Below are 6,000 nucleotides of genomic sequence, written 5' to 3' on the forward strand. Positions count from 1 at the left end.
ATTTGTGATTGCGCGTGTATGTTGCATCATCCTTTTGTGCACTGGTAGTTTTGTGCTGCCTTCGTAGTGGATGCCGCATGGCCAAGTTTGTACATATAATGGGGTGTAGTTGGACGCACAGCGCTGTTGTAAATAAGCTCAAAAGTTGTGAGGTGCTCCGGAGTATCACCCTCCGACAGGGGGTGTCTTGAAATGCTGGAGATAGCACTGCTCAAAGAATGAGGAGTGTCCCCCGGGCTCCTCTTTAGTCCTTATATAAAGGTTTCACCAAAATCCACGATGAGAATCAGAGGTTTTTACAATGCTTTTTTATTATTTCTTCATAAATCTTGTTTCATTCACAAGAACATCATTAATTCACAAGAGTTTTTCAATATTCAAAAATGCACTCGTATAAATCCCAATGCATTTCGGCATTACTCGGATGCCTTCTTCCAGGGGATTAATATCTGTCAATGAAGAAAAGAAAATAGGATGTGTATGAGGAAAAGAACTTGGAAGTGAGAATATGAAAGTGCTATAGTGAGTTAAGAACGTGATTAAATATCGTTATGGTGGAAACATAGATGCCTGAAATGTGGAACAGTCAGAGTACCAAGTGAAAAGTGAATGAATTACAAAACCGGCAGTGAAATTTTAAGCCCAAGAGCTACGAGAGTAGTGCACGGAAAGTTGGACATGCAGGTATAAAGCGGTAGTTTACCAGAAGCGGAGTAAACAGGTCCCGGTTGCAAAAAGGCTTACCGTGGCGTGCATAGGAAAGTTGAATGTCGGTGACGTGTTCGTGTGCCGGGTTCGAATGGGTTGTCAAATCCCGGACGTATATGAAGATAGGCGGTTGCTAAGATACCCATGACGTTAGTGTGCCGCGTCATGGAGATTAATTAAACAAAGAAACAGGACTATGAAGCGAAATGTAAGGGTGAAAACGTGCTGAAAAACAGTGGAATCAGGTCGTGATGGGTATAGACAGAGACATTACGTAGTGAAAAAAAGAAGAAATGAGTATCATGCTGCCAAATGTGGACAAACAATCACAATAATTACAATAATTATAAAAATTATACTGAAACCGTAAACTGGATAAACATAACATGGTGTATGGGTAGGGTAAATGAAACATAAAAAAATGAAAAAATGTAAAAATGGGGTGTACAGGACTGTCCAACAGTCGCATTTAGGAAAAACCCAAGGGGGGTTTGCAATAATGATTTATAAGTAACATAAGAATTCTACTCGGTCATTGAGTCCGTTGGGTTTCATGCTAGACAAAGCGAAAATCCAATAATTTTCGCGTTTTAAAAGTTCATTGTGATTGTCTTTGCCTGATTCCTTGGGGATAGTTTCCAGTGCGCAAAAACGTAATTGGCTGATTCCATGTCCTGCTTCGAGAAAGTGTTGAGCAATTGTTGATTTGGTTTGTTTAGTTCTTATGTTGGATTTGTGTTCCGTTAGTCTTATTTTAAGTTTTCTTTCGGTTTGACCAACATAAATTTTGCCGCATTGGCACTTCAACATGTAAATAACGTTAGAAGTATCGCACGTGGCTGTTGCTCTGATCTTGATTTGATGCCCTTTCATGGGATGACTAACAGTTGTGCCTTTAATTACACTGTTGCAATGATTACAGTTCCAACAAGGACTCGTGCCTTTGAATGTATGACTTGTGTCTTTGGAATGTTTGATGAGTTCCTCCACATTTTTAGCTTGGGAGTAGGCAAAGATAGGTTCTGTCTCGAAGATTTTATTGAAATCAGGTTCCACTCTGAGTATATCCCAATGCTTTTTAATGATTTGCTTGAATTTGCGGCTGGATGTAGAATATTTGGAAACTATGGTAATGACATCGGTTTTCGGGGTGGTAGAAAGGTTCAATAAGTCACCTCTGGATTTGGTTGCACATCTTTGTTTGGCCTGCTCAAGTATCTGGTCCGGATACCCCCGGGCTCTGAAGCGTGATGTGATGATGTTGGCTTCATTGTCAAATCTGTCGGGTTCAGAAGTTATTCTTTTAGCTCGAATGAGCTGACTGTAAGGTAGGTGGTTTTTGAGTGGTTGAGGGTAAAAGCTAGAATAGTGTACCGTGTTGTTCCTGTCGTTTTTTTTTCGAAACAAACTTGTTTCAAATCCAGTGTGGGTGTTGGTAATTTTAACATCGAGGTAATTGATGGAATGTGACTGGATTTCATAGGTGAATTGTAACCGTGGATCAATAGAGTTAAGTTGAATGAGTTCCTTCAGCAGAATGTCTTTAGGACCTTGCCACATGAGGAAGATGTCGTCGATAAATCTGAGGAACATTTTCAAATGATCTTTCCATGTAGTTTTGCAAAGAATGTGATCTTGTTCAAATCTATGCATGAACATATTCGCATATGCAAAGAATTAAGTTGCTGAAATCATCTACTTCCACAATTTTGAGTTTGTTGAGAAAATCGGTTGTGTCCCTCAGAAAGGTAGGTATGGCGGTGACGATGGGTTGAAAATATTTGTCCAAAATTTTACCCACTGGATAATATATTGATATGATTTCAGCAACTTAATTCTTTGCACAGTTGATATTACATCTCTATATACATCCATTCCCCACTCTATGGGAATAGAAGCAGCAGAACACTGTTTATTGAGGACAGAATTGAACCAAGATACAAAACTCTTCTTATTGGAGTTACTGCAATTTTCTCTACTCCATAGTTATTTTACATGGAAGGATGAGTGGTTTCAACAACTGACCGGAACTTCAATGGGCAATTCGGCAGCTCCTGCCTATGCGAATATGTTCATGCATAGATTTGAACAAGATCACATTCTTTGCAAAACTACATGGAAAGATCATTTGCAAATGTTCGTCAGATTTATCGACGACATCTTCCTCATGTTTACTCAGACATGAGTCCCTTTCTCACTGCACCATCAGGATTCAAGCAAGCCGGGCCGAAGACGGCTGAAATGCCAGAAACCGGTCCCCGGTAGCTTGTCTCCTTTCTGGTGAAGAATTGGCTTGGTAGTTTAGTCTGCCCTGTTCCCATGATGCACTGGGCCAGGGACAGACTGAATTGCATATAGCCAGGTTCTGAGCTGGGATGGTGCAGTGAGATAAATAACGGTGATGGATCAAGCCCTGATCTTTGGACTGGGTAAGAGTGGTCTGCTTAATTCAGACACTCTGTTCATCACCACCCCCTTTTCTGAATCATCTTCCTCATGTGGCAAGGTCCTAAAGACATTCTGCTGAAGGAACTCATTCAACTTAACTCTATTGATCCACGGTTACAATTCACCTATGAAATCCAGTCACATTCCATCAATTACCTCAATGTTAAAATTACCAACACCCACACTGGATTTGAAACAAGTTTGTTTCGAAAAAAAACCGACAGGAACAACACGGTACACTATTCTAGCTTTAACCCTCAACCACTCAAAAACCACCTACCTTACAGTCAGCTCATTCGAGCTAAAAGAATAACTTCTGAACCCAACAGATTTGACAATGAAGCCAACATCATCACATCACGCTTCAGAGCCCGGGGGTATCCGGACCAGATACTTGAGCAGGCCAAACAAAGATGTGCAACCAAATCCAGAGGTGACTTATTGAACCTTTCTACCACCCCGAAAACCGATGTCATTACCATAGTTTCCAAATATTCTACATCCAGCCGCAAATTCAAGCAAATCAATAAAAAGCATTGGGATATACTCAGAGTGGAACCTGATTTCAATAAAATCTTCGAGACAGAACCTATCTTTGCCTACTCCCAAGCTAAAAATGCGGGGGAACTCATCAAACATTCCAAAGACACAAGTCATACATTCAAAGGCACGAGTCCTTGTTGGAACTGTAATCATTGCAACAGTGTAATTAAAGGCACAACTGTTAGTCATCCCATGAAAGGGCATCAAATCAAGATCAGAGCAACAGCCATGTGCGATACTTCTAACGTTATTTACATGTTGAAGTGCCCATGCGGCAAAATTTATGTTGGTCAAACCGAAAGAAAACTTAAAATAAGACTAACGGAACACAAATCCAACATAAGAACTAAACAAACCAAATCAACAATTGCTCAACACTTTCTCGAAGCAGGACATGGAATCAGCCAATTACGTTTTTGAGCACTGGAAACTATCCCCAAGAAATCAGGCAAAGACAATCACAATGAACTTTTAAAACGCGAAAATTATTGGATTTTCGCTTTGTCTAGCATGAAACCCAACGGACTCAATGACCGAGTAGAATTCTTATGTTACTTATAAATCATTATTGCAAACCCCCCTTGGGTTTTTCCTAAATGCGACTGTTGGACAGTCCTGTACACCCCATTTTTACATTTTTTCATTTTTTTATGTTTCATTTACCCTACCCATACACCATGTTATGTTTATCCAGTTTACGGTTTCAGTATAATTTTTATAATTATTGTAATTATTGTGATTGTTTGTACACATTTGGCAGCATGATACTCATTTCTTCTTTTTTTCACTACGTAATGTCTCTGTCTATACCCATCACGACCTGATTCCACTGTTTTTCAGCTCGTTTTCACCCTTACATTTCGCTTCGTAGTCCCGTTTCTTTGTTTAATTAATCTCCATGACGCGGCACACTAACGTCATGGGTATCTTAGCAACCGCCTATCTTCATATACTTCCGGGATTTGACAACCCATTCGGACCCGGCACACGAACGCGTCACCGACATTCAACTCTCCTATGCACGCCACGGTAAGCCTTTTAGCAACCGGGACCCGTTTACTCCGCTTCTGGTAAACTACCGCTTTATACCTGCATGTCCAACTTGCGTGCACTACTCTCGTAGCTCTTGGGCTTAAAATTTCACTGCCGGTTTTGTAATTCATTCACTTTTCACTTGGTACTCTGACTGTTCCACCGTTTCAGGCATCTATGTTTCCACCATAACGATGTTTAATCACGTTCTTAACTCACTATAGCACTTTCATATTCTCACTCCCAAGTTCTTTTCCTCATACACATCCTATTTTCTTTTCTTCATTGACAGATATTAATCCCCTGGAAGAAGGCATCCGAGTAATGCCGAAATGCATTGGGATTTATACGAGTGCATTTTTGAATATTGAAAAACTCTTGTGAATTAATGATGTTCTTGTGAATGATACAAGATTTATGAAGAAATAATAAACAAGCATTGTTAAAACCTCCGATTCTCATCGTGGATTTTGGTGAAACCTTTATATAAGGACCAACGAGGAGCCCGGGGGACACTCCTCATTCTTTGAGCAGTGCTACCTCCAAGTTTGTACATACACAGCAAATTCTGTTTTGCTAGTGAGTAACTTTTGGATCTTGTATTCCTTGTTACTGAAAGGAGTGGAATATGTGTTTTTGTTAATGCCATGTAACATGCTTTGCATGTGTTGCATTTAAAAAATCAGTTGTATTTTTTAAGCCAACTAATACTTTCGATGATTTCCAGATTTGTTTTGACAAGGCTGTCCCTCATGGATGGGGCTTGCTGTGTGTGATGGACACCCTCAGCAGTAGCAGGGGTCCTATCACCGGGTCGTTTAAGACCAATGGTCAACTTGTTTGAATGATCTTTTGTATAGTTTTTTGTTGCCTATTGTACCCCATGATGATTCTAAATTAATCGGAACCTTTTTCTGTGCCTGATCGTGGCATGTCTTGGGTTACTGTATCTACTTGTTTGTCTCTCAGCAGTATTTCTCTATCTATCATCATAGATTTGGCAATAGCCTTGTTGATGGTAATAAGGGAATATCCCCTTTCCAAAAATCTTGATTTGCTCTGGTCCTGGGTTAACCTAAATCAGTTTCATTGCTGCAAATGTGCCTGATCTGCAGCACCTCACCGTAGGGTATGGTGTTGATCAGTGGCTTAGGATGTGAACTACCAGCATATAAAGTTGAATTGCTCCTTTTTTCTTTCTGTATAGCCAAGTTTCAATCTTGTTGTTATGAATATAGACCTGCGTGTCAAGAAAATACACAGAGACTT

The sequence above is a fragment of the Lissotriton vulgaris genome, chromosome 3_1 (assembly GCF_964263255.1).
Source record: "Lissotriton vulgaris chromosome 3_1, aLisVul1.2, whole genome shotgun sequence".
In the NCBI taxonomy this organism is placed as follows: Eukaryota; Metazoa; Chordata; class Amphibia; order Caudata; family Salamandridae; genus Lissotriton; species Lissotriton vulgaris.